The sequence below is a fragment of the Aotus nancymaae genome, unplaced genomic scaffold, assembly GCF_030222135.1.
Source record: "Aotus nancymaae isolate 86718 unplaced genomic scaffold, 86718_ANA_hifiasm-v0.15.2.pri h1tg000089l, whole genome shotgun sequence".
Taxonomy (NCBI): Eukaryota; Metazoa; Chordata; class Mammalia; order Primates; family Aotidae; genus Aotus; species Aotus nancymaae.
In genome coordinates, this window is record NW_026988504.1 from 10632992 (window position 1) to 10657754 (window position 24763).

A 24763-nucleotide genomic window follows, 5' to 3' on the forward strand; every position below is an offset into this window, starting at 1 on the left:
GTTTGGATCAGGTAACAATCATCAGTAGATAATAAATCCAAGAAGAAATTTGATGAGGAGCAGGATGTTTTTCGTTTGTTTGTTTGTTTTTCCCGAGACAGAGTCTCACTCTGTTTTTCCCGAGACAGAGTCTCAAGCTGGAGTGCAGTGGTGAGATCTTGGCTCACTGCAACCCCCACCTTCCAGGTTCAAGCAATTCTCCTGCCTCAGCCTCCTGAGTAGCTGGGATTATGGGGTGCGTCGCCACATCCAGCTAATTTTTGTATTTTTAGTAGAGATGAGGTTTTACCATCTTGGCTGGTCTCAAACTCCTGACCTTGTGATCCGACTTGCCTTGGCCTCCCAAAGTGTTGGGATTATAGGTGTGAGCCACTGTGCCCAGCCTAGGAACAAGATATTTGTATCGTCTTAAAGTGTATACTTTCCTACTGCTTATTAATTTGCAAGGGAAGAGAAAACTCCACAAAAGCAGCTATTATTTATGGGGAAACTGGGTGATATCATAAGCAAGGGTTCAAAAATACTGTCACTCAAGAGGGCAGATGGCATCTCTTGCTTCCACAAGGGACACCATGAGGACACAGCCTCACCTAGTAGCACACCTGCCAGGAATGTACACAGTCTATCTGTTCACCAGGAAACGTCAGACAAAAGCCCAGGAGGAACAGTCTATTAAAGGAAAAGAGGTGTAAGGCGGGACTGTGTTCTTTAAAAATGTGACTGTTTTAAAAGAGTGAGAAAGCTGGGCCAGGCGCGGTGGCTCACACCTGTAATCCCAGCTACTTGGGAGGCCGAGGCAGGAGAGTTGCTCAAACCAGGGAATCAGAGGTTGCAGTGAGCCGAGATCGCGCCACTGCCCTCCAGCCTGGCAACAGAGTGAGACTCTATCTCAAGAAAAAAAAAAAAAAAAAAGAAAGAAAGAAAAAAGAAAAAAAGAATGAGAAAGCTATGCAATGTTCCAGATTGGAGGTGACCAAAGAGTCAAGGCAGCTTAATGCCATGCCAGTCTCTAGATTGGATTGTAAGCTGGAGGGAAAGCATGGCAGAAAGGAAAGCATTGCGTTAATGGCAAAACTGGAACATAGACAGAAATTAATGTAGTTTATGAATGCAAATTTGGGAAGTTGGTAACTACACTGTGGTTATATAGGAGAATATTGTGAATCTCAGAACTCTGAGAGGCTGATGTGGGTGGATTGCTTGAGTCCAGGAGTTTGAGATCAGCCTGGACAACATGGCAAAACCCTATCTCTACAAAAAAAGAGTTGGGCATGGTGGCACATGCCTGTAGTTCTAGCCACTTGGGAGGCTGAGGTGGGAGTATCTCTTGAGTTGGGGAGTGGAGGTTTCAGTGATTCGAGATTGTACCACTGCACTCCAACCTGAGTGACAGAGCAAGACCCTGTCTCAATAAAATAAAATGTTAATAATAGAAAACTCTAGTTGAAGGATATTCGGGAATATCTTTTACTATTTCTGCAACTTTTTATAAATTTGAAAATTTCTCAAATAAAAGGTTTAAAACATGACCCAAAAGAGAAAGCATGGTTTGCAGGAGCGCCACCTGGCATTTTGGTGTGCTGAATCAATTTTTCTTGACACCGTGAAAGGATTGGCATCCAGATGGTGAAATAACCAAATCCTGCCACTGTAGTCCACCTCCTCGTCCCCACCAGCTGCCAGGTACCAGCTTCATTCCCAGTATCTGGCTTTGGCTTGTCTCTGCAGTCTGCAGTGCCCTTCCTTCTTCTTTCTGCCTTCCCGGCTCTTGTCTATTTTTCAGAGCCCGTTTTGAGCCCATCTCCTCCATGAAGCCTTCCTGGACTACTACAGCTCACAGCTCAAAGATACAAGATCAGTTTTACATGTCTGAGTGTGATAGTCATTAATGCTGCTGCCAAATATTCCTAGCTTTTTGCTTATGGTGAATTAGTTGGGACTGTACTTCCTGGCCCTTGTAGGGGTTGGGTGGGGTCATGTAACCAGTTATGGCCAATGATTTATGAGCGGCAGGGTGTGCCACATAAGGGCTGAGCCCTCCTTTTCATCTTTGATGGTGACCGGCAATATTCCAGCTATGGCTGCTCCATCGGCCTGGGTCAGAGAGTGGCCACAGCATGGAGAAGAGTCATTAGATGACTTACAATGGACATGTAGCAAAAATAAGAAATAGACCGTTGTTGTCTTAAGCCATGGGGATTTGGAAGTTGATATGGTTCCTCTTTGTGTACCCACCCAAATCTCATCTCGAATTGTAATCCCCAGGTGTTGAGGGAGAGACCTGTGGAAGGTGATTGGATCATGCGGGTGGTTCCGCCCATGCTGTTCTTGTGATAGTGAGTGAGTTCTCCTGAAATCTGACGGTTTTATAAGGGATTCTTCTCCCTTCACTTCCTATACATGCTCTCTTACCTGCTGCCATGTAAGACGTGACTGCTTTCCCTTCCCCCATGATTGTAAGTTTCCTGAGGCTTCCCCAGCCATGTGGAACTGTGAGTCAATGAAACCTGTTTTCTTCATAAATTACCCCGTCTTGGGAAGTTCTTTAGAGCTGTGCGAGAATGGACTAATACAGGGGTTATTCATTCTCTTAGCTTACCTATCCTGTCCTGAGCTTATATATCACGCTTTTACAAATGTTGCTGCCTCTACTTAGAACGTTGCCCCTCTCTTCATCTGGCAAGTGATCATTAACCTTCCAAAGCCTCTTTAGAGTAACTGACATCCTCTAGAGTTAGGAACACCCTTCCCGGCACTGCTTGTTTGTTACTCAACATATCGTGTGTTTGCTATATAGCAGGCACTATGCTAGGTGTGGGTTCACAGAGCCTCCAGACAACCAAGCCCCTGTCTTCCTGGGACTTCCATAGGGAAGACTGTAAGTTTACAGCCTCAGTCTCCCTCTCCTGATGTAAATGTCATGAGGGTAGAACTCAGACCCAACCCTGTTTTTATGTCAGCACTTGGCAGAGAGTAGGAGGCCAGTAAGTATCTGCCATAAGTCAGAGTTGCACCTCTTCTTTTGAGCAAACCCAGCCCTCGTTCATCCTACTTGTGTATACAATTTACACATGTTTTCATGACCTCTGTTTTGTCTCCCTTACCGGATCTCGGGCCCTTTGGAAGTGAGGCTGTGCCTCACCATTCTGTGTGAGTCAGGGCTGCTGGTCCTGGACACATGTGAGCTATGCAGCAGACATCTTGCTCACAGTTCGCAGACGTGGGGGATGGAGACCATCATAAGCTCATTCCAACAATGTCATTACTTAGGCAGAAAGTGGCAGACAGGTGACACTGAGATTGAAGGCTTTCCATCTTCAGCTGCTGTTACTGTGTCATGGGCTCGTCCTTGGGAATGAACAGTGGACGGAGACAGAGTCCTAGGCATAGCCCCAGAGTCACTGGAGACTCTGTTGGTCACTGGACTGGTCCTGTCCCTTCTCTGGCCCTTGATGCCCACTTCTGCAAAATGGAGACTGGATGGGGGATCTTTACTTCTCTGTTTCCTCAAAGGCAACCTAAGTGGGTTCATATGGGATAACCCCAGAAGGAGCATGTGGGGGAACCTGCTTTTTAACATTGTTTAAGGGGTGGGAGAGCAGCTCTGGCCTGGTCCAAGCCATTGCACACACTGTCCTTGTGGCTGGACTACCGGGAACATTTCTGGCATTTGAGGGGGAAGGCTTGAGTGTGCTGTTTTCCAAACAGCACTGCTTCCCCATCCCAAGAGAAAAAACTGGAAGAGGAGAGCCGTGCCCTCACACTCCTCCTCTCTGCATGGTGGTAACACTTCAGTGGGCTCTCTAATGAGCCTGCACCCCTCCCTAAAGCCAAGGCTTGTTTGCTTCTCCCGGGAGCCTGGCACTGAGCCCTAGATGCTGTCAGTGTCTTGGGGACAGGCCCCCCTCCCCCCAGCACCTTCCGTGGCTCACACCACTGGGTTGGGCAGCTTTGCCCCGAACCAGGCTCGTACTTTGGAGCTCCTTGAGCGGGTCCTCCATCCCTGTGGCTGCTGAGAGCAGCAGACATCGACTCAGCTGGTTGCTGTGTGAGCATGTGCACCTTTCTGTCTGGAAAGTTCTCAGGCTGGGCGAGGGGGGCCCATCTGCAGACACTTCATTCACAACTTCTTACTGGTCGGTATTTCTCTTCCAAGGGAGGCGGAGGTGTGGTTGCAAAATAAATCTTAGGTTTTTTTTCTTCTCCCCAAACAAATCATTGTGTTGTAATGCGGGGAGAGCCCTGAGCCGATGACATTTTTATGGGGCTGCCTCTGGTGAAGACTGTAGTGTCTGCTTGGGCCATCCAGAGGGTCCGTAGATCTCTTTCTCTCTCCCATCGCCATCCCCCGCCCCCTTTCTCTCACAGTAATACAACTTCAGTTCAATACTTGTCTAGAATTCTCAGTGGGGCTACCTAGGCTAAGAGGGGGTGGGGGCGGAGGAGATGACATCATATCCTCACCAGCGGATTGGCTGCTTTCAGGCTTCAGGAATGATATCATCTCTGCTTGTGCCTCCCCGCCCCCTTTACTTCCAGTCCTTTCCTGGCAGGGCAAGGCCCCCCTCCCCAGCACCCTACCCCAAGATACCCCGTTGCCTTGGAGACCACAGTTTTCCACCCCGTTGTCTGAAGGAATGGCAATTCATTATATGTATGACGTCGGGGTGAAGGGTGCAGGGAGGGAGACCCGGGCTGGACGGTTGGGAAGGAAGGGTTGTGGACAATAAAATAATGAACAAAAATATGTTTCACGCATGAGAAGCAATCTGAGATGGTAGTGAGGGAGAGGTCATGGCAAACAGTGTTTATGGCATGGAAAAGTGAAGATTCAAAAAAAAAAAACACAAGAAGTGGCCAAGATATTGTGGAAAATGTCCACCCCCTCCCAGAGGCAGCTCATTAGGAAGGTTTTGGTGGGAGACTTGCAGGAGGTGGGGTGGGGGGAGGCTGCTGTGTTATCTTAGGAGGAAAGGCTATCCCTTCTCTTCCCTTCGGAGACGTATGCAGTGAGACAACTCTCTCCCCAGCAAACTTTTCTCAGGGAGTGGGCAGTTTCTTGAAAAAATGAACCAGATGAGGATCCACCCACCTCCAAAAAAAGACTGTGGCTATCTCCAAGAATGAAGCACCAGTCTCTTAGCTGGTATCCCCAGGAGACTAAGGTGGGAGGGAAGAATTGCCCATCGAGGTTGTATGAGGTGTGTGTCTGTATCTGGGTATGTCTCCATGATCTGTGGGTGAACTGCATATACCGATCATGTTCACTAGGGAATATTTCAGTCCCGATTTTCCTGGGACAGGTTAAACACAGCAGCTCGCAAATTCCCCTGGGTCCTGTCCTACCTCCTCTCATGCCTTCCCCACTCTTGTCTCTTTCCAGAGGCTCTCAGGCTCTCTGCTTGCACTGTTAACACGTGTCTATTTATTATATTTCTCTAGGTGTGTTTAATGTTTATTTTCTTATCCGTGGTATTCTTTAGATTCCGGAATTCAAGGTTTGAAGTTTAGAATATTGGCGGGGCATCCTGGCAGGAATTCTGCTTTTTTGGATCCCTAATGATGTGTCAGCCCCCAACCCTGTCTCTTCGTGGCCTCTCCTAGGCTGCCTCTGAGGTTGTTGTTACAGGCGATTCTGAAACTATAGCTCTCTAGTTAGAAGGGAAAAAATAAGCACATGGCAAAAAGGGATGTTAAACAGGTACCAACACCTACCTGAGTGTTGAAGAATGTTGGGTAATAAGGGGAGAGTTGATAGATACATTTTAGGAACAGACTGTTTTAAAATGTGTGTGCAGAGGTCGGAGCATATTTTTCCCCTATGTCTACAACATACTAGCAACTCAATAGAAGTTGGCTATTTTTATCTTCTTGTTTATTCTTACAGATTTTGTCAGCTAAAAGTGCATTTTTAAATACCAGCTAAAATGGATGAAAGCTATAACACCATACACAGACATACATACACGTACGTGTGTGTATGTGTGTATGTGTATTCTCTCTATACATATATATCTGTGTGTGGGTCTCTGTATGTGTGTCTATGTGATTGCATTTCCTTCTTTCTGTTTTTGAGCTTTCTCAAATGTTTTGCAGTGAGTTGGTATTACAAATATAATCAGGGAAAAGAAGCTATTTTAAAAAATCGGTCATTGGGCAGGACGTTCCAAAGGGCAGATGAATGTAACTTCCAGGATGAAGTAACCGGATGTCTGTCAACTCAGAAAACAAGGTACGCGTTTGTCCCCTGTGGGGTGGTGATGTGAACCTCTCTGGAGTCCTGTGGCTCCTCTTCATTCTGCCTTGGCTAATGAAGAGGAAAAGCAACTTCTCTGAGTGCTAGGAATGGAGGTGATCTCAGGCAGCCTTCTAATCCATCCTCCTCCCATCTAAACTGAAAAGTGGATCTCAATCCAGGATTTCCACAATCTGTCACCTCAGAATCCACATGCCCAAAACCAAAGTCATCATTTCTGAAACCGTCTCCCACCATCCCCTAAAGTTCCTGTGTTTACCCCAAGAACCACTATTTTTATCCAAGCTCAAACATGTAAAGTCATTTTTGACTAATCTCTGTTTGTCAGTCTCCAAGAGTCGTCAAGAACAGTTCATGTTTCCTTCCAAGTGTGTCATTGTACTCAACCTTTCCACTGTCCCACTTTTCTAATTCAAGGCATTTCCTTCAACTTCCAGCTTAAATGCCTTCTCCTCCCTGAAGACTTCCTTGACCACTCCTATCTTTATGGACGAACGTCTAACTAGAATAGGGTCATGGCATATGGTGTTTATGGCATGGAAAAGTGAAGATTCAAAAAAAAAAAAAAAAAAAAACAACCAAAGAGTGGCCAAGATATTGTGGAAAATATCACTCCCTCCCAGACACAGCTCATTAGGAAGGTTTTGGAGGGAAACAGAATAAACAGACTAGTACTGCCATCCACCCTGGCCCACACATCCTGGCATTGTTTGGGGGATCAGACCTGGCTTCCCACCTAGACCACATGATTCTAGAGAGCAAGACTTAGTAAGGTCACGTAGTCACAGCTCAGTATAATTTACTGGTTAGAAAAGAGGAAGCCACTTCTTCGCTTGACAAGCCATGTTGGTATTTTACCTTCCTCCTTTTACAGGCATAGCCCTCAAACACCTGACCTGAATGCCTACTGTGTCATTTAAGCTAACTTTTCCACTTCCTATTTCGTCTGATTTCTCACAAGTTCTTGTCCTTTAAGATACCGATGAAGCTCTACCTAAGCTCCACCTTCAGAGTTTAATTATTCTCCCAGTAAGTAGTTCCATATTCTCTTAATTGATTTGAAAGGCACGACAGTCCAAGCTTTAAGGGTGTAGGTTCTAGAGCCAGACCACTAGATCCGGGGAGTCTAATATGGTAACCACTAGCCACATGCACCGAGTAAATTTAAATGCATTATAGTTAAATAAAATGTAAAATTCACTTCCTCAGTCACATTACTGACTTTTCAAGGACTTAATAGCCATGCGTGGCCAGTGGTGACCCCACTGGAAAGCACAGACATAAGACATGTCTATCACTGCAGAAAGTCCTCATAGACAGCACAGGCTAGGTCCACTGTGTGTGCAGCCTTAAGCAGAAATACTGTATTTGACTTTCTGGGCCAATTTCCTCATTATTCCTACCTCCTTGAGTTGTTCAAGCCTTAAATGAGTGAATACACATAAAACACTTGGGATATGTCTAATACATAACCACCACCACTCACTCATAGTTAGCTATTACATTCTGCAGCAAGCTTGTGTTCTAACTGTCAATTCATCTATGTGACCTCATCACGGGTCTGTCTTGCAGTTTTTGGGAACGGCATTCTCAGCGCCTTCTGCCGAGGGCCCTCTTTGATCTCCCTTAAAGGACAGCATTTTCTGACCAGAGGTATTCATGGGGCCCACCTTCCTACTTAGTGCCATACACAATTCTTTATAAAGGCATCAGCCTCCCTTAGAAGTAAGAAGTACTCTGCGTGGGAGCTGGGGAGGGGCTGTGAGGTTGGCAGCGAGCCCCTGTGGCTTTCAGGATGGGCTCCTCGTCTTGGTCACCACCAGGCCAGGGAAGCTCTGTTTTCTCCCCGGGACCTGGCGGGCAGCAAGTAGAGAAGCTGGAATGATGTTTAATCAGCCTGGGCATTCCTCACTGGTGACCTAATGAGCCAGCATGACTAAATGACCATTAGACAGAATGTTTGTGTGAACTCCAATAGAAAAGTTCCTCTCAACTTCCTGAAAAGGAAGATAATATATCTAAATAGCTTCCTGTCTCTTTGCTGCCAAGCAGCAGCCGCAGCAGCAAAATAGATTCTGCAGCAGGGAAATATTTAGCACATTGGGTGCGCTCAGCCCCTCTCTGTTTGGAAGGGTGAACCCAGCAGGGAAGTGAGTGGGCCAGGAGACATTCACAGATCCTGTGGTATTTGGAGAGATGACTGACAAATTGTTTCTGGGGTGGAGATTAGGAAGAAACGGGCCGGGTGTGGAGGCTATCGAGGAGCGTAGAACAGAGATGGGCTAACCTTTCAGGATCGTGTTGCTCACCTTGATGTGGTTGTGTCAGGGCCTGGAGCAATCTTTGCTTTGGTTCTTAGAAACCTCGGTTCATGTTTTAGCAGGAAAGGGAAGGACAGACTGCTTCCTGCCTGCCAGATTGCTTCCAAGCCCCGATGTATGTCTCTTTGGAAGACCTTTCCATTGCTATTAAAAATATGCTTAGGGGCTTTATTTTAAATGGAAAATGCTACTTTATGTAGTCAAACCACAAAACAGAATACAAAACATCCCATCTTCCATTCGCCATGGCTCGAGCTTAGGCACGGTCAAATTTTCTTTCTTTCTTTTTTTTTTTTGGAGACGGAATTTCGCTCTTGTTACCCAGGCTGGAGTGCAGTGGTGTGATCTCAGCTCACAGCAACCTCCGCCTCCTGAGTAGCTGAGACTGCAGGCATGCACCACTATGCCTGGCTAATTTTGTATTTTTTTTTTTTTTGAGACGAAGTTTCGCTCTTGTTACCCAGGCTGGAGTGCAATGGCATGATCTTGGCTCACCGCAACCTCCGCCTCCTGGGTTCAAGCAATTCTCCTGCCTCAGCCTCCTGAGTAGCCGGGATTACAGGCACGCGCCACCGTGCCCAGCTAATTTTCTGTATTTTGAGTAGAGACGGGGTTTCACCATGTTGACCAGGATGGTCTCGATCTCTTGACCTCGTGATCCACCTGCCTCGGCCTCCCAAAGTGCTGGGATTACAGGCGTGAGCCACCGCTCCCGGCCCAAATTTTCTTAGACGGTCACATTGCATGTCCTCTAAGCCCTAGTCCCCGAGGTGTTTGCAGTGGGGCTATGGAGGTGAGAGAGGGAGAAGGAAGCAGGAGGTGTGCCTGTCTCTGCTGCCCTGGCTGGCAGTGTCCCTGAGGACCAGCTCCTGCAGTCTTAGCCAGGTACCTGTGGGCTCAGCTTTGCTGGGACTGTCTCAGGTGTGGGCCTCTCTCTCCACACCCCTCCCCAGACCTCCTGTATCCCTTTCTCTAACCACAGGCTACACCAGGCCCTATTCACAGCTGTTCTTGGGATCCAGACCAGAGATTGGCAAACTTTTTCTTAAAGGGCCAGAAAGCAAAAAATCTTAGGCTTTGTAGGCCAAGAGGCAAAGTTAAGGCTATTAGGGAGGTACTTATATGATCATTTAAAAATTACAGAACCTTTTCAGTTTGAGGGCCATGCAAAAGTGGGCAGTGGGCTGGGTTTGGCCTGTGGACTGTAGTTTGCTGATCCCTGTTGTAGGTGATAGACTGATGAACAATTTCTGTTTCGTGGATGAGAAATATTCATTGAGAAGTTACTCTGTACTAGATGCTGTACTGAATGCTGAGACATAGATGAGAAACAAAACCGGGGTGGAACACGAGCTCTGTCTTTTCTAATAGTTCACTTTCTAATGGGATGGCAGATTTGTTAAGAGGTTGCTTAAATACAAGATTGTAGGTAAGTTCAGGGGCACATGTGTTCAGAGGGATGGGGTGGGAGAGGGGCGTGTAGCTCAGCTACAGCCTATGGGGTGTGTGCGAGCACAAGAGAGCAAGCAAGCGAGCAAGCAAGAGCTTGCCATGTGTGGCTATTTCAACTTCAATGAATTAAATCACACTAAAAATTCAGTTGCTCAGTTATACCAGTGACGTTTCAAATGCTTAGTTGCCATGTGCAGCTAGTGGCAGCCATATTGGAAAGAGAAGTGGGAAGAAAGAAAAAAGAGAGATGACAAGAGAGGGGAACATGGGATGACAGGAGAGAGAAAGGCAGGATTGTAAGAGAGGGAAAGATGTAATGATGAGAAAAGGGAAGATAGGATTATTAGGGAGGGGAAGAGGCTGGGTGCAGTGGCTCACACCTGTAATCTCAGCACTTTGGGAGGCCAAGGCAGGTGGATCTCCTGAGGTCAGGAGTTTGAGACCAGCCTGGCCAACGTGGTGAAACTCCATCTCTACTAAAGATATAAAAATTAGCCAGGTGTGATGGCAGTTGCCTGTAATCCCAGCTACTCGGGAGGCTGAGGCAGGAGAATCACTTGAACCCAGGAGGCGGAAGTTGCAGTGAGCCAAGATTGCGCCATTGCACTCCAGTCTGGGCGACAAGAGTGAAAACTCTGTCTCTAAATAAATAAATAAATAAGGGAGGGGAAGACGGAATGAGTGGAGAGGAGAAGACGGGATGACAGGGGATGGGGAAGATGGGATGACAGGAGAGGGGAAATAGTTTTCCCAGCTCAGAGCCCAGAGGATTCCTTATTCTTTAGGACCCTTGAAATTGATCAGGAATCTTTTTGGCCAAGGCAAGGCAACCAGAAGGGCAGGGATTGCAGGCAGAGGACATGACATAGGCACAGATACCAAGGTTGAAAGTGCATGGAATTCTGGGAACAAAAAATGCAAGCCAAGGAAGAGCAGGAGTTGAGACTGGAGAGTGGGCAGGATGGCGGAGCACCAGGGCTGCCTGTATTTGTTATTCTCCGGTGGAAGGGATCCCTAGGAGACTCGGAATCCATTGCCCCTGCCTCAAAACAATCGTGAGGAGCACTCTGGTGATCGTCTGTCACATTACAGAAGAGGGAACTGAGGATCAATTTCAGTGATGCCCGAGGCCACAGCAAAGAGAAGACAGGGCTGCAGTGAAATCAGGACCTTTGTGTTCCTCATACCATCCCATCCTCTGTCCCTCGTAAATGTCACCTAGCCACCCAGACTCTACCGCTGTGCCCTTGGTTACCTCCAGCCCACAGAGGTTTTGACAGGAGCTGTGGCTTTCTGAGCCACAAGCCCCCTGTGGCTATTTCAGTTTCGATTAATCAACATGAAATACCATTGAACATTCAGTTGCTCATTTGCACAAGCCATATTTCAGGTGCCCAATGGCTGCGTGTGGCTGGTGACCACCCTATTGGGTAGCACAGATGTAGGACGGTCCCATCATCACAGCGAGTTCTGCTGGACAGCGTTGGTCTAGATTCACCAAACTTGGGAGCAGCAATCTCTGTTCTTTGCTGGGCTTTGGGAAGCTGTTAGAGATGAAAAGAAGAAAAGAAAAGAAAGCTCAGCTCTTCTTCACAAACAGGCTGTCCCTCGCAATGTGGGAATGTGTCACCGCCCCTCAGTGAGAGGAGGCACAAAATGGGGCTGAGGTGGAGACTTCGTGTTTTCCCCAATATTACTAAGCAACCGCGTCCTAAAATCTCCAGAGCCAGCCACAGAACTTTGTTTACCAGGAAGAAAACACTTGAAAAGGAGAATATTTGGCGGAAATGCACTTGGGATTAACAGGTCCCCCCTCCCTTTCTTTTTCTTTTAATGCTGTTTTGTTTTTCTTCTGGGTTGTTCAAGGTACTGACCTAGCACTCAGCCCCCTTTTGCCAAGAAACTCTTTCCCTGCCTAATTAGCCTGTGGTATTGTTCCTGGGTTCTGGGAAGGGAGGGGAGGGGAGGGTTGAGGGGAGGAGGGCAGGGCCGGGCAGGGCCAATGAGGAGCCTCAAAGAAGCTGAAGGGAGGGGGCGCTGGGGCTGGTCATTAGATGCCGAGGTCTTGAAAATCCCTCTGTAATTAATTTTCTCCTGCATTAATTAGAGAAATGTTGGAACTGGTGGAAGAGGGAGGGATTTGTTGCCCCTGGGCTGCTTTTCAGGGCGACTTAAGAGAAGGCTGGCAATCTGTTGGAGAGTTGGACTGAGGACGCGGTGGCTAGGGTTTGCAGGAGGCTCTCCTGTCCGTGGTGGGAGAATACAGCTCAAAACGGGGGCTACAGGGAGGCCAGGGGTTCATTTCAACTTGAGCTGGGTAATGGTACACAACTTTTCAGAAACCTGGAGTGTCCGTGGGTGCCTGTGTGTGAGAATGTGTGTACTTATATGTGTGCGTGTGTACACACCCCCCCACACACCCCACACCCACATACACAAATGAATCACTGCTTCCCAAACATTCGCCCGTGGATTCTGAATATACACATTTAGGACTCTCTCTCGAGAGCTGCATCTTCCCTCTCCCTTGTCCCGGATCTTACAAACCCAGTTGCCTTAAATGTAGATTAGAGTGTTGCCTGCTTGCATTCCCTCAAACGATTCCATTTTAGTCTGAACAGATGTGATCATTTTCCCCGTGCCTTTTCTCAGTTATTAAGAATTCATTGTGATTACTCTCTTGCAATTGAGTTTCTAGCCCTGTGGAAAAGAGAGTCCTGAGAAGATTCCAATAGACGCTTCTGGAACCTGCCAGCCCGTTTTATGGAAATTTGAGTTGAGCCCCGTGTTTTCTAGATTCTGGTCCTGAATGGATTTTATCAATTTGACCAGTAGCTTAGTAGGTTTGTTTGAAGTGGTGGTCCACATCCAACAAAGAGTAATATTATACCAACCTTGTCTCCACGGCTAACACCTTCCATTTACTAAATCAATGAAGTTCTGTCCAAAGAGGGAGGCTCGGCCTATTTGATCCTGATACTGTTTTCAAAGTGGTCAAACCAGTGAATCAGACGTATGGGTTTGAGCTCTGGGCTAATGGTGTCCCCTTCACTGATTGTTAGCTAAAATTAATAGATCTCCAGTAGAAAGAGGTCACATGGGATGGACAGACTTGTTAATGGAATAGAAGATGGCTAATTCACCTGGAATGAGTGCTTTGACCCCAGCTGTCTTCTGCTATTGGCTGGGCCCAGGCAACTTGGGAGACGAAGTCAGAAACAGCAAATCTGGACCTCTAAACACAGTAGCACAGGTCCCAGACACTCCATCTGGAATCTCTGTTGCCTCGTGAATGCCCTGCTTCCCTAAGACTTTCAGGCTGAGGGTGTTCTTGGTGCAGGACAAAGGCTCTGAGGACCACTTCCCCAGCTCTACCCACTGGCCATCACCAAGTCCTTTAGCAGTGGGAAGAATCTAACCCATTCTACTTGGGCCACATGGCTCTTATTTCCTTTGATGGAAGGATTAGAGGAGAGAGTACACAAAATAAATGAGAAGAGTGTGGGGTGTGTGTTCCCAGTAGGAAATGGGGCTGGGAATGAGGGTGATAAGAACAAGATGGAATCTACTATCAGTGCCCCTGGAACGCTGTCTGTGCCCTCTCTCTTCTCTGGCTCATCCCTACTGCATTCTTCACAGCAGCTGTTTCAACTCTTCTCCTCCTTCCTCGGGCCTCCACATCCACCCCCATCATTCACAGAGGATGACTTCACCTCCAACTCACTGAGAGGACTGAGCCACTGGTCTACACTGACTCCAAGTGGCCTACAAGCTTGGCTATGCCATTAGAAAGACCTGGCTTTAAATCCATCTGGCATTTTTATAGTTGTTTATGGCCAACTTAAGTGGCTTCTCTAGGGCTCAGCTTCCTTGCATGTAAAACGGGGTTGTGGAATTAATTTAAACAATGCAGAGAATCTGCATGTAAGCAAAAAGTAAGAATAACCATTCACTGTTACTACTACTGATTATTATAATACTGCCACTAGTACAGCCACAACCACCAGCATTCCCTCCCTCCAAGCACAGCCTCGCTTCCTTCCAGAGTCCCATCTCTTGTCTAAGGCTGGCCTCTCCACTGGAGCAGAAACCATCTGTTCCTACTCTATACCAAATGGTTATCTCTGGTACCTTCACACCCCCTCTTTCTTCCAGTGTCTTCCTCTTGGTGTTCAAATATGTTCAGGTTCCACACTTAATTTCCCAAATGCTTCCCTGCCCCCTTTTAAAAGATTATTCCCTTGGCTGAGCGTGGTGGCTAATGCCTTTAATCCTGGCACTTTGGGAGGCTGAGGTAGGAAGATCACCTAAAGTCAGGAGTTCAAGACCAGCCTGGCCAACATGGTGAAACTCCATCTCTACTAAAAATACAAAAATTCGCCAGGCGTGGTGGTGTGTGCCTGTAATCCCAGCTACACAGGAGGCTGAGGCAGGAGAATCTCTGGAATCCAGGGGGAAGAGGCTGCAGTGAGCCGAGATTGCACCTCTGCACTCCAGCCAGGGTGACAGGGCAAGACTTCATATCAAAAATAAATATATATATTATTCCCTCAAGTCACAGTCTCATCTCTTTCCTTCCTTTCACTAACAGATTTATCCAAAGAATCATCTGTGCTTATTGACACCACTTCCTTACCTCCCACTCACTCTTCAACCCACTGAATTTGCCTCTGCCCCACTGCTCTGGTGCAGTGGAACTTTCAAAGTTCTTTCTAATCGTCCTCTTTCATCCTACTCATTCCTGCAGGAGCGTCTGGCTCTGTTGATCTGGCCAGTCACCCCCAAGCCTTCTTCTCCACAGCTGTCCATGATCCTGTTCCTCCCTGAACCTTCTTTCGTTTTGCACAAGTCTCAGTATCATCTCAGTGTGCCCCAGTGTCATCTTTTTGACCCTCTCCCTGGGTGGTCGCACACCCTCCCTCTTCAGCCATGATTGTTCCCGGGATTCTGCCATCTGCCAAATCCACATCTCCAGCTCTGGCCTCCGCTGTGCTGCAGATTCTCGTTGCAAGCTCCTTGTCCTCTTACACAAGAATGTCCTGATCAGTCCATCCAGTCCTCATATCTGATACTAAACTGTCCATCAGCTAGTGGGTCTGCTTATTTCTTTTTCCATCACTCATCTGGTAATCAATAGGTCTTATTGAACTACCTTCAGATTGGTCCTTTGATCTAGTACTTTCCATTCCCATGAGTTCTCTGCTTTTGGAAGTTCCTACCTCCTGCTTGGATAGTTGATATCACCTCTGAATGGGTCTCTCTGGTCCATCCGAGAGACCCATTGGTTTCTGTGCCCCATGGACAGCAGAGTGATCTAAACTGAGAGTGATTGTGTAATTTTTCATCTAAATGAAAGTGCTTTTATGAGTGAAAGAGGGCTCCATTGATAATTATGCCAGGGGATTTTCCTGAGCAGACAGATGTGCCTTCACTGTGTTAAAATGACGTTCTGATGATGTCACTTCCTGGTCTGAGAATCTCATGCTCCCTTCCCGCATGATAACATTTAATCTTGCTCACGTTTGTAATCCCAGTGACTTGGGAGCCTGAGGCAGGAGTATCGTTTGAGGCCAGGAGTGTGAGACCACCTTGGGCAATATAGTGAGACCTCTGTCTGTATAAAAATAAAACTTATCCTGGCATGTTGGTACATGCCTGTAGTCCTAGATACTCAGGAGGCTGAGGCGGGAGGCCGACTTGAGCCCAGGAGGTGGAGGCTGCGGTGAGCTACATACAGTTGCACCACTACTGCCTGGTTGACAAAATGAGACTCTGAGTCAAAACATAACAAAACAAAAAAGAAACCATGTAATCTCAGCACTGCGTCTGTGGCTCTGTCATGATCTGGCCTCCTTCAGTTCTTTACGCCTCACTCACTCTGGGCTCTCTCTGCACCTGACTGTCCTGCATGCTTCATCATTTCCTGAAATGCTTTGTCCCCTCCTATCTTCAGCCTGTGCTCTCACAGTTCCCTCCCAGAAGCCCTGGCTACATCTCCATCCTTGTCCTTCAAGGCTCAGCTCAAATGCCACCTCCTCCCTGAGGCCTTCACTAATACCGGCTATTGGGATGAATTTCTCTCTCCTCTCTGTTCTGGCAGCACCTTTCACAATATGCCCAATATTTTGAGTTACCTGTGTACACGAATGTTTTCCCTGCGACTCAGCACTTGGGGGACAGGGCTGGGTAACTTCCTTCTCTGCAACTCTGAGAGTTATGAGCATGATTTCTTGCTTTAAGAATGACGTGAGGATGGAATGTTCTAAGCACCTTCCCTGTGCCAGGTGATCACATGGCCTCCTGTTCCAGCTCACAGCCGTGCATGATGGAGGTCATATGCCTCCCACTCCTACCCTATTCCTTTCTTTCTTCAAATAGAAGAAAGATAAGCCTGGGGAGATGAAGTAATCCACATAGCTGGGGAGTGACAGAAATGCCTTTCAAACGGAGTCTTGTCTTCTGCAGAGAAAACGCCTACAATGTGGGCACATGAATGACTTCCAATCCTGTGGCCTTCCCATCCACGTTTCCCCCAATGATTGCTTATTAAATAAGATTTAATAAAAAGATGGTGTGGGACAATGAGATTCACAATGGGCCCTCAACGTACCCTTCCTCCAGCAAAACCATCACCAAACATTTCTGTGCAGGGGAAATTAGAGTCAAATATGTATTGAGGTCAATATTGAACAGAAAAGGAAGTCATAGAACAGCAGCCTAACAGAGATTGTAGGTGGAGGTGAGGGTTGGGGATAAATGTTTTCTGCCTTGGTTATGGTGTGAGGGAAATTTTTTTAAAGCAAAATGACCTATTGGAGCTTTTAATTTTTAACATGTAAAGTCTCCTTGTTCTCTTCTTTTTCCTCATCCCTGTTTAACTATCAGAATGGCTGAGTCTGTGAGGAAAGTTGACCTACGCTAGTGCTGGGTGAGATCGAACCAGCCAGGGGAATCAAACCCAAAAGCCAGATGAGGTCAGTGGGAGGACCCCTGGATGAGTGACTTTCCTTGCCACATGGATCATTTTCGCTTGGTGGTTCTCAGCTTTGCATGTGATGTGTTTGTAGGGAAAAGTGAGAGGGAATTAGAGGCCCTTGGAATGCCACTGTCATGCTATAACCCCCTTACTCATCACCTGATATGTGGCCTGCTCTGAGATGTCATTTCTGCCTCCTGGATAAGAGTCTAATGTCTAATATGGTTTAAACAAGGAGTCCCTACTGGAAACATACAAAAAGAATTGGAGCAGGGAAGGAAAGGTGGAGAGGGTAGAAAGGCTCCCTACCTACACCTGGTAATGACCTGTGCGTCTATCAAGGTGAGTGATGTAAGGCTCTCCTCCCAGCAAGGGAAATTTCGAAGCTTCGTATTATATACATATGCTTATACGTTTACATAAGTCTATGGTGCATCCTTGCTGAAGGTTCTGTTTGTCTTTCTAATATAAAACTTTCCCCGCCAAAAAACATCTTATGGACCCCTTCGAACAATGCCTGGGATGCAGCACACTTACAGTTCATCCTTTGCCTGTCTCCTTCTTTTCCTCTGGAACACAGTGGCCAGAAGGAAGACAGAACCACAAACCCAGGAATCTGGAAACCTCATAGCTGGTGTTGTGCAGAACCACTATCAACTCCAGTGGGGATGGCGGCAGGTTCAAGAGGCTAAAGACGAGACCCAGAGCCAGCAGGTGAGGCATGGGCTGGGGACTTACATATAGGGGAGAGAGTCCAGTGGTGGTGGACTGGGCAGGAGCTGCGTGCAAAGAGCATACAGTTTATGTAACATTGTCACTTAGCACCGTTCCCCTGACAGTCTCCACCTGGCAACCTTTACTGAACCCCAAAACAAAGGGCCTCGATCCCTGCATGGTCTGTGTTCTGCAGGACGGGCTGGGCGTTCAGATGTTCCTCATAGATAAAAAATGAATCTCTGGGTTGGCTCCTCCCAGATTCCTTAGCTTGGAACTCTGAAGACACATTCGGGTGCATTTGCCACATAGCCTTGTTCTCAGGGAATGCTTAAGTTATGCCATCAGGTGCCTTTACCCTACAGTTGGTAGAGAGGGGAGATCTCAAACTAGCCAGAAACTAGTATCTGCAGCCCCCGTCAGTCATCACTTGGTGTCTGGCTTTCTTCACCTCCTATTCCACCAGATGGGATAAGGGCTGCAGTGGGTGGTGGCAGAAGGAGGTATTTGAGGGGGCTCTGATGCACAAGAAGAAGGAAGACCCATGCCAAGAGGCCAATACCAATCAGCCTGGGAGTTTTGACCTGTTCGGTTTCCGACCAGGGCTGGTTCACCCATCCTGAGGCAACCTCCTGGCCTTGCACTCTCGAGAGGTCACCACATTGATCATGTTGATGGTGAATTTAGCGCGGACGCCTGATCGGCCCAGAACTTCTGGACCCAAAGATCCTGTTACCTTGGGCACACAGGAATGAAATAATGTCTTTTGCAGCAATGTGACAGCAGCAATGATAAGACATCCAAAATGTCTTTTGGATGGAGTTGGAGGCCATTATTCTATGTAAAGTAATTCAGGAATGGAAAGCCAAATATTGTATGTTCTCGTTTGTAAGTGGGACCTAAGCTGTGAGGATGCAAAGGCATGAGTGATATAATGGACTTTAGGGATTTTGGGTGGGGAGAAGATTGGGAGGGGGGTTAGGGATAAAAGACTGCATATTGGATACACGGCTTGGATCATGGGTGCACTAAAATCTCAGAAATCATCACTAAAGAACTTAACCATGTCACCAAAAGCCACCTATACCCCTCCCCCAGACTATTGAAATAATAAAAAACAAATAGGAGGAAAAAACCAAAGAGGTCAATAAACAAGGCCCGGGAAAAGTGTCCTGACTGACTGCTTCTCAATACATTTCAGACTGATGGACTCTCTAGGAATATGGGGACAAGAACCTTACTTCACCCCACCCTTCTAGAAGTCTCCACAACTATACTTGTTTGAGACTATACATAATTTGGGCCAAGAGAGATTCAAATCGTCTAGACCAGGTGTCAGCAAACTAAGGCCATGGGCTAAAACTGACTTGCTGCCTGTTTTTATGTATTGAAATATTCCGTTAGAACCCAGCCATGCCCACTGGTTGCCATATGAGCTATGGCTGGTTCTGCCACACAACAGTAGAGTTGAGAAGTTGCAACAAAGACTGTATGATCTACGTGAGCCTAAAATATCTGCTATCTGGCCCTTTCCGGGAAAACTGTAACCACTGAAAGTCCACTGTTTGGATTCTGGGCAAGATGCTATGGCGGAAGAGAGACCACGCGGAACTACTTAGAAAAATACATGAGGCCATGTGAGCTCTTAAACAATTTCTTTGCTTATAAAATTGTAAAGTAGAAAATAAAAACCCACCCCTAATTCTATCACCCTCTAGTAAGAACTGTTAATATTTTGCTGTATTTGTGTGTAGCCGTTTCTATGCACATATAAAAATACAAGTATATATAATTATGTAATTAAAATCCTACTGTGTTTAGTTTTGTATCTTTCATGTGTTTGTAGTTTTACATTTTTTGGCGACCATTTTGAATGTCCTTGAAAATTCCTTGTTAACATGACTTTTAATAAGTTTTTAATATATGTCACGACACCATTTGACTTTTAGGTAGTTTTTAGTTATTCCTAATTCAAAATATTGCTTTTTATAACAAACACCATGAACAGAAATTTTTGTCTGATTCTTTGATGATTTCCTTGAGATAGATTCCCAGAAGTGGAATTACTGGGTTAAAGGGTAAGGACAGTTTTCAGGGTCTTGATAACATATTGCCAAATTGCTTTCCAGAAAGATTGTACCAATTTATGTTCCCACCAGCAATGTATGAAATTGCCACCTTACCCTACTCTCACCAGCACTGTGCACTATCATTTTAAAAAGTTACCAAATTGATAGGCAAAAATTGCATTTTGTTGTTTTGATTTGAATTTCTTTGATTACTGGTGAGGTTAAACATTTTTTTTCATATGTTAAACACTTCTTCGTATGTTTATGGCCAAAGGGAATCTTAATAATGGTCTTCAAGTGTGCAAAGGGGTTATTTAGTAGATTGGGACCAGCTGTTTTCAAAAAGAAACTGGAAACATTTAAACTTCAGCAAGAAAGCAATAGGCCAAGGGTCCTTCAATGAAAGATGGTCCTAAGAGTGGTCAAACTCTGCTGAAACTTATGATGCAGCTCAGCACCTCTTTACCCAAGGTGCAAGGAGACCCGAGAAAAATAGCTGCAAATTGTTGGGGGCTTATAAGTGCTAAGATACCACTCACATTTACATATGTTTGCATTTAAATGCTCACAAAAGCCCTATGAGAAACATGGGGCTTAGACATAATTTATTATTAATTATCCAAAGTAGGATTGAAATCTTCACCTAAAATCCTGGATTCATAACCATTTTGCTATACTGCCTCTGAGAGAACAGAAAATGAGCTTTTCTGGCTTAAAGCTTTGCAAATTCTTCATAAAATGAAGGAAATGTGAATTCATCTCCCAGCCCCTCAGCACGACGTCTTCTCTCCAGCACACATCACAGCCTGGTTGATTGCTGCGTGAACCTTTTGTTGGCTGCCTTTTCCTTAGGATGAGAGCAAAACCTTCAACTTGACCTGTACCATCAGCCTGGGCTCTGCCGATTTCCGTTCTCACCTCTAGTTTGCTTCTCTTCAGCCCACCTACTGGATTAGGTCCCTGTCTATCTCAGGACATTTTGCAAAATTTGTTCCCTTTGCAGAAATTGTCTCCTTACCACCAGCCTCTAGCCACCACATGTGTGCATGCATGCATACACACACAACAACGTACGTGGTTCTCTTGATGTGTCTTGTATTTTTCCTTCATAGAAATAATGTGTGATTATTTGACGAATGCCTGTCTCTCCCACTGGGACCATTGGCTTAGCTTAGTAGAGTGGGATAGCTGAGGTATGAAACAAATATTTATTGACTGAATGAATGAGTGAGTGATTGAATGAATATAAGCTCTCTGCTGCTATACCTGGGCTGTGTATGTTCTCACTATTACGTCCAACCTGGTCCTGGTTTTCCCTTCTGCCTATCCTGTCCTTCTGTTTACTACCTACCAAACAACTTTCCTAAACCTCTTCAGCCCATCCGATTGTCAGCTTGTTTGGAAGTTCATGGAGGGTGGGAACTGCCTCTTATTTCTTCAGTGTTTGTCTCAGCATCTAGCAAGGGGCCATGAACTTAATCAGTGCTCAGTGTTATCACTGAGTGTATTAATTTGGAGAACTAGTGTCTATTGACCTGCTTTCTTCTTTTTGCAGACCCGCCTGGGAGACCTCATCGGGTGCACATATTTCCTGCTGCTGAATGGCTTAGGCTGGGATTGGCAAGGAATCACGAAGTCCAAGACCTTTGCCTTTCCTTTAGAGGGAGGTACCAGCTGGTTCTTCAGTGTTGAAGGTCTTCTCCAGAGATGTGAGTTTATTCTAGGACCCACCCCAGCATTTAAAACATAGCTCTGACTCTTTGATCGGGGCAAGATAATCAGATGGTCAGTGCAGAGGACTCCTCATGAAACAATTCTGGCAGTGGTTGGGTAGGGTTTGCTCTTGTGATCAGACACAAGGTGTACCCAGGCAGGGATTTGTGGTTGTTTTTATTTAAGGATATCCCAAACACTTTGAGCAGTGTCTGGCGCGTAGCAGGTACCCAAAATCGGATGGATGAATCTGTATATTCCTGGGCCACAGGAGCATGCAGGATTGAAAAAACAAGAAGGAAGACAAGGAAGACATTGTTTTGGCTACTGACATTTCCTGAAAGAGCTGAGGAGTCCCCTTCACTTTGGGCATGGGACCCAGATGGCAGAGTTGTGGGTGGACAGCCCTTTGTCTCCAGCTCTCCATGCCTCATTCCCAGCCTTCTATCCTCAGCTCCAGGGAAGGCCCTCATGTGATTTAACATCAGAGCTCTAATTAGATGACTTTCCTACTTTGGGCCCATGTCTGGACCTTCTGGGCCACTGGTGGAGGAATAGAGGAAGAAACCCTAGCCCCGCTGGTGTGTGGTTGTCTGGGCTCCTTCAACTTGGCCACTTCCGTATCCTAACCCCAAGCACGCCTGATCACCACATCCCTGGAACTCCCATGGAATGGCTGTGGTGGTACCTGGGTCAACACATACATTTGAGCATCTACATTGTTTTGCATTTATACCTTGTCTATTTTGTTATCCATCTAAGCACCTGTTAATCACTCACTCATTGCAAGGCCTCTGAGAACATACTACATTTTAATTATGTTTCTAGGGATGAAGGATGTTACAAAACTGAATGAGACATTGCTGTAGCATTTGGGGCTTCTCAGTATCCATCCCCATTCACTGTCCATGTCAGGGAAGCAAGGAGGGTGGTGTGGAACAGGGACTAGGGCCAGATAGCTCTGGATTGGAATCTGGGTCTGCCACTTGCTCTGGGACTCTGCAGCTTAGAGAGCTTAAAGGACATTGGAACATGGAGTTGATAATAGCACCTGCCTTATGAGGTTGTAGAGAAACAGAGTGAAAGCCCTTAATAAAGTTAATGGTTAGTATTTTTACTTACAGAACTTAAAGTGTGGGGAGATGACAACCTGCTCAAGGTCTCACAGCTAGAAGATGTCACAGTGAGAACTCAAACCACATCACGTGACTCTAAGCCCAAAGCGGACTCTAGAAGGTTGTTTGATCTTCCGAAGGAGGCACAGATCACCATTCTAACATGAAAGATGGAGAAACTGAAATCCAGAGAGATTTAAAGGATTTGTCAAAGGCAATGAAACGAGTGGTATGTGAACTTAGGTCTCCTGGCTCCCGGTCCAGTGTTCTTCGGATATGATTTTGGCAGTGGTCTACCCAGCGAGTACATACAGCATGCAGCCACTCTGCATGGGAAGTTCTGGGAAGGATTTCAACCAGCATAGTCACCCCTGCTGGTTCATTAGGACAATTGCTGAGCCACATTCTGAGCACCTGTAGGCAGAGAGGGATCCTACAGAAATCTAGGGCTTAAGGGAGATGGGGACATTATATCCTGGCTACTTTAACATACTCACTTTACAGATGAGGAAACTGAGGCCCAGAGAGGATAAATGGCTTGCTCAAGATTAGCCAGTTGGTTGGTGGCAAAGATTAAACCAGAACCCAGATCTCCTCTCTCCAGCCAGAGTCTTCAAGCAAAGCTCCTAGGAGATCAGGTCAACTCTCGCTGCTGCTGCCAGTCTAAGGACATATGTAGCCACTTTATCTAAAGTGTCTCAGAGAGCTACCTTTATGGCATTCTACGAAAGTCCTAGCTTTCCTTCAGGGGAACCCCATTCATTTGCAAGATGAAAGGCTATTTTTAGCATGGACTTTCATTTTCTCCTGACTTACTCTCTCAGGTACCATTTGGCCTTCACAGTGGCTGAAAAGACAGTTTCTGGGAAAACCTAGAACATTTAAGCTTATGTGTGTTGCAGTTCTCCTTAATGAGTGGAAGGGCAGAAGCTCATAGCGGGTGGTGTTTAGACTGGGAGGAGGGAGACGCTGGCACTAGCCTGGGAGTCAGGACTAGGTATGTTCCTGTCATGTGGGATTTGTTCAATTGCAAGTGAGAAAAAAGCTAAACTTAAACTAGACCTTGAAAAAATTAATCTATTGGCTCATTTAAGAACTACCACAACTCCTTCAGGCACAGCTTGATCCAGGGGTTTAAATCATGTGAAATAATTTAAACTACATTCTTTCCCTCCATCTGTGGTGGAGACCTTTGGGGTTCATTCTTGAGTAGTTCTTACCTTCTGGGCCACATTAGACAGCCATATCTTTGAGTTTAGGTGAGTCACATGACAACTTCTAGCCAATAAAATGAGTGTATGAGACATCGCTGAATGAGACATTACAGGATGGAGATCGCCTGTAATGTTGAGATGGCCCCATTACAGGAGGGAGACCACCTGACCCCCCCAAGTTATGAAATAGAAGAAGATAGTTGCCCTGGAAAATCATCTGAACCACATTGGACTTTATGAGAGAGGGAAATAAACCTTTATTGTGTTAAGCTACAGAATAATAAATAATAATAATAACAACAACAATAATTGTGTTTGTTCGTTACCTCAGCTTAGCACGGTCTTCCTACCTGACGCAACATCTCTGGGTTTCGCTCTTCTCGGCATTGGTTTAATTCTCAGGCAGTTTCTCCCTCCAGGCTCCTGGGCTCACAGCCCCATGTCCAGCAGAATGAGCCACCTCTCTAGCCATGTGCCTATTCATGAACCAATCCCTGCAGCCTGAGGAATGGGCTGACTGGCCAGGCATGGGTCAGGTGCCCTCCAGGGCAAGACTGATACTGGGTCTTCCAGAGAAAAATGCGGAGACTGGTATCAGAGGAAAGGTGAACATCAAAACCAAGATGTCCACACAGGTCTGGTGAGTCCCCGCCTCAGTGATAGTCCCCCTGCACCACCATGGATAAACGTTGGCCCGCCAGCTAATACCCAGGCTCTGGAAGCCCATGCTGTCACCCTGGCTCTCAATCACTTACTACAGGTATCATCTTGAGCAAGCAGTCGCTTTAAGACTCAGTTTTCTCACCTGCAAGTAGTTATAATAATGGTATCGACTTTATCAGGTTTTGCAATGACCTGGGCAAGGCTAGCTGGCTCTTGGGGGCAGCAGCTGAGCAGGAAGGGGAGCTCTACGTGGATTCCTGTGAACCCTAG

General features: G+C 46.3%; 1 long non-coding RNA gene across 1 annotated transcript in view; it reads left to right on the forward strand.

Moving 5' to 3' along the window:
* The window catches only part of LOC105718172 (uncharacterized), a 59424-nt gene extending 35297 nt beyond the window's left edge, over positions 1-24127 (forward strand). The window contains exons 2-4 of the long non-coding RNA XR_010339771.1: positions 17586-17719; positions 21344-21497; positions 22626-24127. This is a non-coding gene — a long non-coding RNA (uncharacterized LOC105718172). The remainder of the gene's footprint in view (positions 1-17585; positions 17720-21343; positions 21498-22625) is intronic.
* The last annotated feature ends 636 nt before the right edge of the window (positions 24128-24763 follow it).